Source organism: Phoca vitulina, unplaced genomic scaffold (assembly GCF_004348235.1).
Source record: "Phoca vitulina isolate PV1807 unplaced genomic scaffold, GSC_HSeal_1.0 scaffold19, whole genome shotgun sequence".
NCBI lineage: Eukaryota > Metazoa > Chordata > Mammalia > Carnivora > Phocidae > Phoca > Phoca vitulina.
In genome coordinates this window covers 1,132,789-1,143,470 of record NW_022589722.1, presented here as the reverse complement: position 1 = coordinate 1,143,470, position 10,682 = coordinate 1,132,789, and the positions used below count along the sequence as shown (strand labels likewise).

At 40.4% G+C, this 10,682-nt stretch overlaps 1 protein-coding gene across 3 annotated transcripts in view; it reads left to right on the top strand.

Annotated features, from left to right (window-relative positions):
* Positions 1–3,728: 3,728 nt before the first annotated feature.
* The window catches only part of SLC6A15 (solute carrier family 6 member 15), a 42,704-nt gene continuing 35,750 nt past the window's right edge, over positions 3,729–10,682 (top strand). Inside the window, exon 1 of one of the 3 annotated variants that reach the window (XM_032416563.1) lies at positions 3,729–4,065. The gene's annotated coding sequence lies outside the window, so the exon portion shown is untranslated. Of the gene's footprint in view, positions 4,066–4,361; positions 4,776–10,682 lie in introns of those variants that run through there. The other 2 variants (XM_032416564.1, XM_032416562.1) reach the window with 2 other exon arrangements.

Below are 10,682 nucleotides of genomic sequence, written 5' to 3'. Positions count from 1 at the left end.
TGAAATTTCTTTAAATCAGAAATAGCATATGCCAAAGACACATTTTAAAATGAAGAACGGGGGGTGCCTGGGTGGCTCAGTTGGTTGAGCAACTGCCTTGGGCTCAGGTCATGATCCTGGAGTCCCAGGACTGAGTCCCGCATCGGGCTCCCTGCTCAGTGGGGAGTCTGCTTCTCCTGCTGACCCACCCCCGGTCATGCTCTCTCTGTCTCTCACATTCTCTCTCTCTCAAATAAATAAAATCTTTAAAAAAAAATAAAATGAAGAACGGTTTTCAGTGATCACACATTGTTTAGCTGTACCAGTGGAAGGAATATTGAATATTTTCATACTGCTGAAAAAATAGCTGTGCCTTAGTCCCCCAAGTTCCTCCTTTCTGCTACTTTAGTCACCCTGGCTCCCTTCCTGGGATGCTGGTCCTCTCTATGCTCAATTTCCTTTGGTCAGTACAATTATAGTTATTAGTTACAGAAAATTAAATATTTTTAACATCACCATAGAATGAAATCACCTAAGGAGAGTATGGAGAGGAAAAAAAAAAAAGACATAAGGACCAAGGACAGATCCCAAAGCCATTAACATTTAGAACGAGAAGAATAAAAGAAGATGAATAAAGAGTTACCAGATGTCAGAGAAAACCTGTAAGCATTTATTTTCATAAAAATCAAAAGAAAAAGAACCTTGAGTTTGTCCTGTTTTCCTCAAATGATAGTTGAAATTCTGGAAACAACACTGTGAGTTTTAAACCATACCAATTGATTTGATCACTTTGACATTTGTCAATTCAGTTAACCCATCCTCTACCTATAGAGAGATCAAATAATATAGTTACTTGCCTTGCTTCTACCTCTCAGCCCTTGACCAGTCAAGAAGACGTAGGATGAATAGGATATTCACTAGGTATTTTGGGGTTCTGCAGACTTTGGTGTCATAAAAATTTCAAAACTGTGTATCAAATAAACTATAGTATGGAGAATAATATAATAAAATTTTTATCAGAAAAAAAGATTTTCCACAATATACTACATGTATAACAAATAGGAGAATTATAATATCATGGTGTGAATTGATTTAAATATTTTCCTTTAGTACTGTGATTTTTAAATCTTTTTTTGGCTTATCTTTGCATTGTTTTTCTGAACTCTGGTGCTATACCTTTGGGAGTTTTTGCATAATGTTATCATCTTGAGGGATTTGGTGCTTAAAAGTAGGTATCAAATTCAGAAAGTGATTTAGATAGGGGCAGGTATTTATTTACAGTATCTAATAGATGCCTTCTGACTATAAATATGGACAACCACAGTCTCATCTTTTTCTTCTGCAATGTGTGGCTAATAATTATACCTCTTGCATAGAGTTAGTGTAAGAATTAGGAAAAATAAGGCATTTAAATTACTCTGCACATTGCCAGGGCACATTCCTAACTTTGAATCAATACTTGCTAATATTAACTACAGTGTGGCCAAAAAGACTAGCCTCCCTTTACTTGTAGGTTGAAATCTAAGTCTTACTCTTTCCCTTCTGCCACACCAACACCATATGATCATTTCCCCCCGTGTGACAATGAAAGCACCCAATAACTGTTAGCTAAAATATATTAGCGATTGGACATTAGATCACTGAAGGGTCTTCACTGTTAAAATTAAAAATAGATACTTTTTACCTCCCTAGGTTTCTAGGTTCTCCTTTTGGGATCTTTCCACCACCCCCCACCCCTCTCCACTTCTTCTTTTTTTTTTTTAAGATTTTATTTATTTATTTGAGAGAGAGAGCGAGAGAGAGAGAGCACGAGCAGGGAGGAGAGGGAGAAGCAGGCTCCCCACTGAGCAGGGAGCCCGACATGGGGCTTGATCGCAGGACCCTGAGATCATGACCTGACCCGAAGGCAGACGCCCAACTGACTGAGCCACCCAGGCGCCCCTCCACTTTTTATTTTCAAAGGTGACTAGCCCTTGTGTTAATTCTATATTTTCCTCCTGTTAAAATTTATACATTCACTAAAGGTTTACAAGATAGCATTAAAAAACATGAACTCTGAAGCGAGCCAGATCTGGATTAAAATCTCCATTTTGTCATTGAACTCTCTATGTGCTTTCTCTTGTTTCTTCTTCTCATTGGCTTCAAGACGTGAATTAGTATTAGTCATTCTTGAGTGTATCACTCCACAAATATTTTGTGACTTGTAGCTTTGCATATGTATTTGAGGTAGGTGTCAAATGTCAGTGAACAAGTGTGAGGAGGGAATACTTGTAGGCAAGTAGGCCTTCTTTGTACTGCTATAAACCATTCTTGTAAGCATACAGAAAACTTTGTTTCCCACAGATAAGCGTAATCCTGGTTATGGAAGACATAGCATTACTTATTTTCTTAAATTCTTCTCAGTTGTTATTGGTATTATTTCTACTGTATATCAATTTCAGTACATAAAAATGATATATATCAACATAAATATTTGCCTGTCACCAATATATGAAGTAAAAAACAAATTATACACGATGTTCTGTAAGAGGTTTTTTGGAACTGTTTTTCATTTTTTTTTTTCCCGTGGGACATCTGTCAGAGTATTTATTTACTCATGGCAGGGAAGGGGCATCCAGGGAATCAAATCTAATTTAATTAAAAAAATATTTTAAAGGTGAGATTGGAAGAGACTGAGAAAAACTCTCTTGGCTGCGTTAAAAGCTAAGGATTAATTGCAATGTTCTGACCTGAAATTCAGGTCTTGTGATTTCTTTCCAGGAGATTTTTCACTGCATGAAAAACCTGTCTGCAATGGCCTTGTTATTTAATTCAATCTTAATTGGATACAACCCGTCAAAATCTGAGGGATTGTTGGAAGGCCTAAAAGCGCACAAAGGTATTTTTTAATGGTAACATTAATCGTCTGGAAGTGAAAAATGTCCTTCATCAAGTCACTGAACCTTTCTGCTATAATTTGTTTTAGGCTTATTTTGCATTTCTTTCAAATTTTGAAAGGACTTAAAGTTTCAAGGACATAAAATTTAATCTCTAGAGCATATGCCCTGTTCAGGGGAAGATTCAGCCATTTTCAAAGGAAGGCTTAGCTTTGTGTTCAGTGAGGTAGATGTTAGGGATTCTCCACGTGGCTTAATTATGTGTATGTCTTGATTGCCTCAAGAATTCATGTTGTACTGAGACCCCTTGGGGAAGAGTCCGATGCTAAGGGACCAACATAGGGTGAGGACCAGCTCCCTAAAGCAGCCTTTCCTAACCTGGCCAGAATCCCTGAGCGCTATCAGGCCAACGTTTGGTGGAGAAGCAAATGCCCAGATGGCTTTTCTTTTGCAAGAGATGTAAATGGCCGGCTTGAGAGACAGGTAGGGAAAAGGGTTCTTTGGGTCACCCACCCACTTCGTGTCCCGTCACGGACTCTCGGAGAATATTAGAGGGTGCGAGGCAGGACCATTTCTATTGTTATCCTCGCTGAGACAAAGGCGCGGGCGGACAACTGGTGCTTGTCCTCTGCGTTGGGTGGGTTAAAGGAGGCTGGCATGTCAGGGGTAGCCGTTTGGTTTTGCTTCGGAGCGGACTTGCCCGGTCCGTGCCGCCCCGGCTGGCCCATCCTGGAGCGCAGGGAGGACGCGGCTGGGCAGCCGCAGCGGCCTCTGCGTCAAGGAGCGGTGGGGCGGGGAGGTGCGGCGCCCAGCCTGGCGACCAGGCTCCCTTCCCCCGCGGCGCCCGCAGCCTCCCCCTCTCCCCCGCAGCGGGTCGGCGACCGCAGCGCGGGCGGGCCGGGCACGTGGGCGCCTCCGTCACACCCTCACTCACACCCTCACACACACCCGCGCGCACGCACCCGCGCGCCTGCATCTCGTGCTCTTTCCCTGGCCGACACACAGGCGCTCAGGAGTCCTTCGCGGCCAGCCCGCAGGGCAGCGACCCCCTCAGCCCAGCCCCAGGGCCCGCCCTTGGCAAGCCGCTGCTTCTCTCTCGACAGCTCCTCCGCGGCCTCCGTCCCAGCCACCTGGGCCCGACGCTTTAGCCGCTGCTGCTACTGTCGGGACCTGGAAGACCCAAAAGGTGCCCGGTGGAGACACGCGAACGGTAATGACACGCTCCTACTGCTAAGGGCACGGTTTTAGGTAGGGCGGGGCTCACCGTTAGCCACCCTGGAGCCGGGGGACGGGGACGCGAGCGGACTTGGTGGATGGATCCCGGGAAGGACTCAGGCTGGGTCCTGGGATGAGGGGAGGAGGGCAGCTCCAAAGCTTTTGAGGGTGAACTTGGGCTGAGCGGGCGACCCTCCAGGCAGGGTCCTGCACCTGTGCACAAGGGGGGTGGAGGGTGACGAGTAGGGGGGGAAGCACATGGGGCGAAACGTGCCGCCATCCTTCCTTCTCGTCGTGGAACTCGCCTACAGCATCCCCGAGAGACTAGTCGTTTCCAAGTCAAGTCAGGGCTGGCTGGACGGGTGGGGTCCGACTGGGGCAAGTCCGAGAGGAAAGTTGGTAGGGTCCGGACGAAGCGAGGCGCTTCCGAGGTTCTAGGTGAGTTGGAAGCAGATCCCCGCGCGGGTGGGCGGTAGGGCGGGGAGAGGAGCCAGTCTCATTCCTCATTCGCTTCTCGTCGCTTTTGCCACTGCTGAGGGCGACTACCGGAGGCTCTGTGTTTTCACGTGACCCTCGTTCCCTTTTGCCCGAGGAATCCTGCGATAAAAGGTCCGTAAGTGGGCCTTTCCGCGCACAAGGCACGTGGCTACTGGAGAAAGCACAACCTGTGTGTTTCTGCGTATCCAGGAATTTGAGAGTGTGCCGGTGAGATGGTGATGCTGGGGATTTTAAGGAGAGGATGGGAGGAATTGGAAAGCCAGACCGTTTCTACACCATTTACTTGCCTTGTCTGTGAGTGGCCTGGGCAGAGGACGATTTTGAATATAGGGAGAGGTTTTCAAATCATAACACGCAGGCAAACCAGCCTTATAAACATGAGCGAATCGAAACGCCCGGCCGAGACATCCCGGGGACAGGTGTGACCCACCCAGTCGCAGAGGCCGCGGGAGCGGGAATTCTTTTCCGTTAAGACAAGGAGCGGCGTTGGCCGCGCGTTGGAGAGGGAAGCCCCCAGGCTCGCGCTTAGCATCTCGCTCTCTTCCCTCTTTCCATCTTCTTCCTTCCAAGGGAAAGGCTGGAGTAAGACGGGGCGGGGTCCGCACTCAGGCGCGGTGACGTCAGCAGTGTTTGGGTGCTTATGCAAATGAGGCTGCGTCCGTTTCTCCCAGTCTGGCTGGGCCCTTCCAGGTCTTAAAGGTAGACGCAGCCTTACTTAGTCTGCACCATTTGTATGGTTCACTACCCAGAAACACGGGAGGACTGAAGTGTTTGTTTTATGTACTGCGTCTAAGCGCCTCATCACCCAGTTTTTAAAGCTGTTTTATACCTGTCATTGGCTGGTTGCTTTCCCGGGATACCGGGAACTACGTGTTTGCTTTAGGAAGTATTCTCTGACGAAGCAACCTGATAGAGCTTCTTACCCCACCCAGCCTCATTTCCGCAAGAACGGTGCTGAGATAACCGACCTACTTGCGTCTTTGGCGCCTAGGTTTGACTTGTGTAGTAAGTACTTAATAAGTACTTGATGATGGACTGAATTGCCCTCGAAGAGTTTTTATCTCATTAAATTCGGAGTATTCGATCATCAGAATCATATATTTTATTTTTGTGTGCGTACGCTCTGTATCCACATGATCAATGATCCATGTTGATTTATTGGAGTAAAATATATTACAGAATTCATTGATCATTTTCCTCCAAGCGAAACATTTAATGTGTTCTTTTTTTCAGGAAGACAGGAATTAACACTATTTTGAGAGGAAGATAATTTCTTCCTGTTTGTTGACAGGTTTTCTTTTTTCTGATTGCATTGCGGTATTCTTGATTCAAGAATTACTTTATACTCCCAATATATGTTAACTCAAGATATAATATTTTAAAGGCTTAAGAAAGATATTTATACATGTTTCTAGAAAATGAGTGTTCTGTCATCCAAATGATAACGTAAATAAGAAACACTTGTCTTGGTCTGTTCAGGCTGCTGTAGCAAAATACCATAAATTGGGTGCTTTATAATCAACAGAAATTTATTTCTCATAGTTTTGGAGGCTGAGAAATTCAAGACACCAGCAGAGTTGGTGTCTGGTGAGAGCCTGCTTCCTGCTTCTTAGATGGTGCCTTTCACTGTATCCTCACATGTTGGAAGGGGCTAGCTTTCTGGGTTACTTTTATTACCCAAAAGGCCCCATCTCCTAATACCATCATCTTGGGGTTAGAATTTCAACATATGAATTTGGAGTGGAGGACACAAACATTCAAGCCATAGCAAATAGTAGAAGAATTTAATTGGCTAATAGCCATTTGAGATACCAATAATCAAACGAAATGCCTTACTTGTCAATTATTAAGTTAATACGTAAAATAAGTTAGAATAATTACTAAAACCTAAACTCTATGTTTATAATCATTAATTTACTCAATGATCAGAGTTCAAATTTTGCTGAGTGCATGTTAGAAAATATGCTGTCCTGTCATAAAATAAAACTTGTGTATGAATAGGTAAGAAAGTTGCATTCTGTTGAACTCTGGGGTTATTACCCAGGTAGTAAAAAAAAAATCATTGACTTAGATTGATAGACCTGAAAGAGACCTTGCTTATTATCAAAAGCTCTGAAAACTTTTACTTCTCAATTTACCTCTCAACTTCTTTTGGGTAGTGTGTGACTATTATTACATACATAGGCATGATTGGATATATTAATATAGTCTATGCAGAGTAATATTTTTTTAAGATTTTATTTATTAGAGAGAGAGAATGAGTGGAGGGTGGGAAGAGGGAAGAGCAGGCTCCCTGCTGAGCAGGGACTGGATCCCAGGACCCTGAGATCATGACCTGAGCCAAAGGCAGATGTGTAACCTACTGAGCCACCCAGGCACCCCTATGCAGAGTAATATTAAAATAGTTTCTGAACAAAATTCCATGGGCAAAGTCTGATGCATGAAAACATTTAAAGTTACATGGCAGGAAGAATCTTTATATTTATATCCAATTTCCCTTATAATTTAAAGTAAGTCCTAACTACTGTTCTGAATGTATTTAGTAAATTTTTTATGGATTTATCTGATTAAATATTTACTTTGACCAATAATGATTTTCTCGTATTTCTCTGTGAATAACAAGCCCCAGACACTGGGCTACAGGATAGTTTTAAATGCTCAGTATCACTTGATATAGAAGACTGTTTTCAGTCTTGAGGTTCACTTTATTTCCTTTTGATTAATGCACTAAGGTATCCTTTCACATAAGATTCATTGATTGTTATCTTTGAATGAAATGCTTACACTGGGAGCTTTTTCACCTATCAGATTGGCAAAGATCAAAAAATTACTCACTGTATTGAAGAGGGCAGAGGGAAACAGGCACCTCTCATATATGGCTTGTAGTTCAAGTTGAGACAACTTTTATAAAGGGCCACTTGGCAGTATTTACCAAAATTGTAGAAGCACATAACCTTTGATCAAGTAGGTCCACTTCTAGGAATTTATTCTACAGATATGCAAATGCCAGATATACAGAGTCAGTTGCTTGAACATTGAGGCAGATTATCAGAAATGACCTAAATATATACTCATACCATGGTCTATCATACAATTAAGACAAAACAGAACAAACAAATAAACAAAAACCAAACAATTGTATTGAGAGCAAAAGCTTTTGAAGGCTTTTTAAATGAAAAACCAAGATGCAGAGTTATGCATATAGTGACTGTTGTGTAAGAAGAAACAGGTTGGGTGGGTGGGGCGAAAACACGTATCAGCTTGAATATATATACACCAATACCTGTGGAGGACTTTGGTGACTTACAGGGAAGCAGGGATGGGACTGATATGCTGAGGGACAGAATGGGAAGATACTTTTCGCTCTATGCCCTTTAATACTATATTACTATACTATTTATTCAAAGTATACATTAAAATATATTCTAAAGTGAAGGCAATAGCAAATACCCGTGGGAGAACAGTATCCAGGCATCAGATACTATAGAATGAGTAAGGTATAAAAGTCAATGGGTATTTTGTCTCCATGATTTTCATAGTTTCTGAATTTACAAGAGAGTTTTTGCTTTCAACATTTTTAGTAATAAAATTATATTAGAGCAGCAGATGGGATTTAGTGGATTCACTAAATTTATCCAGTATTATCAGCATAAAAATACAAAAAAAATTTTAGTGAGTTGACTGGGGCCTTAAAGAAATTTTATTTTGAAATGGCTATAGATTCACATGTAGTTGTTAAGAAATAATACAGAGAGCTTTTGTGTGCTTGTCACGCAGTTTCCTGAAAATGTAGCATCTTGCAAAACTGTATTACAGCTTCATAATCAGAGTATTGACATTGATAAAGTCAAGTAACAGAACAGTTCCATCACTGTAAGGATTCTTGTGTTGCCCTTTATAATCACAACCACATCACTCTGCTCTTCGTATTTATTTTGCATTTCAAGAATGTTATCGAAATGGAATCATATAGTATGCAACATTTTGTAATTGGCTTTTTCCACTCAGTGTAATTGTGTATAAATTCATCTAAGCTGTAGTGTACATCAGTAGTTTATTTTTATTTTTGAGTAGTACTCCATGGTATGGATTTACCAAAGTTTGTTTAACTATTCACCCATTGAAGGACATCTGGGTCGTTTCCAGTTTAGGGTTATTATGAATAAAGCTGCTGTGGATACTCATTTACAGATTTTATGGAACATAAATTCTCATTTCTCCAGGATAAATGCCCAGGAGTGTAATTGCTGGATTATATGGTAGTTGCATGTTTAGTTTTCCAGAGCACTGTACCATTTTGCATTCTCACCAGCAATGTATGAATGATCAGTTTCTCTGTATCCTTGCCAGAATTTTGTTGTCATTATATTTTAGCCATTTTGAGAGGTATGCAGTGACATCTCATTGTAGTTTTAATTAGCATTTCCTTAATGGCTAATAATGTTGAACCTCATTTCATGTGCTCATTTGCCATCCAGATATCATATTCAGTGAAATGTCCCTGTATATTTTTTACCCATTTTAAAATTATCTTTAATTGTTGAGTTTTATGAATTTTTATAGATCCTAAATACCTGCCCTTCCCCAGATATGTGGTCTGCAAATATTTTTCTTCCAGTCTTTAGGTTATTCTTTCATCCTCTAAATAGGTTCTTTCACAAAGCAAAAGTTTTTAATGTTGAAGTTCAGTTTACTAAATTTTGCTTTTGATGTCGTATCTAAGAATTCTTTGCTTTGCTCTAGATCTCAAAGATTTTCTCCAATGATTTATTTTTGACAGGCGGGGATACTAACCACTATACTAACGAGGAGCTCCAATGATTTATTTTTGAAAGTTTTATAGTTTATGTTTTACCTGTAAGTCCATGATCCAGTTTGAGTTAAGTGTTGTATAAGGTGTGAAATTTAGGTTGAGGTTGTATTTTTGCCTAGAGATATCCATATTCCAGAACCATTTGTTGAAAGGGCTGTCATTCTTTCTCCATTCAAATTATGTTTGCACCTTTGTCAAAAATCAGTTGGGTGTATATTTGTGGGTCTATTTATGAGTACTGTCTTCTGTTTCATTGATCTATGTGTCTATCCTTCTGCTAAGATAACACAATCTTCATTACTGTAGGTATAAAATAAGTCTTCAAATCAGGTAGAATGATTCCTCTCACTTCATTCTTCCTTTCTAAATTGTTGAAGGTATTTTAGTTTTCTGCCTTTTTATATGAATTTTAAAATAATTTTATCTATAAATTTTTTCTGGAATTTTATAGGAATTGCATTAAACTTGTATATCAATTTAGGGAGAATTTACGTATTTACTATGTTAGTCTCCCAAACCATAAACATGGTAGTTATGTCTGCTTATGTATTTAGATCTTTTTTTATTGTTTTCATCAGCACTTTGTAGTTTTCAGCATAAAAGTACTGTCCATGTTTTGTAGATTTCTTGGGATTTTCAACGTAGACAACCAGAATGTCTGCAAATATGGAAAATTTTCTTTCTTTCTTTCCAATCCAAATGCCTTAGATTTCCTTTTCTTTTCTTATTGCACTAGCTAGAACTTTCAGTACTCTGCCCACTCTCTTAAAAGTATGAGAGTGGGCATTCTTGTTTCTGATCTTAAGGCAAAAGCATTCAGTCTTTCATTGGTAAGTATACCAACTGTATGTTTTTTGGAGGTGATTTTTATCAAATTGAGAAAGTTTCCTTTTATTCCTAGTTGGGTTTTTTTTTTTTTTTACAATTTTTAAATCACAGGTGGATACTGAATTTTGTCAAATGCCTTTTCTGTTATCAATCAATATAGTCATATGATTTTTTTCTTTAGCCTCTTATGGTATATTACATTATTGATTTTGAATACTGAACCAGCCCTGTATACCTAGAATAAAGCCCATTTGGTCATGGTATATAATTCTTATTATATATTGCTGAGTCTGTTTTCTAATATTGTGTTGAGGAATTTTGTGTCCATATTCATAAGGGATATAGATTTATAGTTTTTTTGTATTGTTTTTCTTCCTGGCATTGTCTTCAGAGTAACAGAGTAATACTAGCTTAATAAAATGAATGTGCAGTGTTCCATTATCTTGTATTGTCTAGAAGAGATTGTGCAGAGT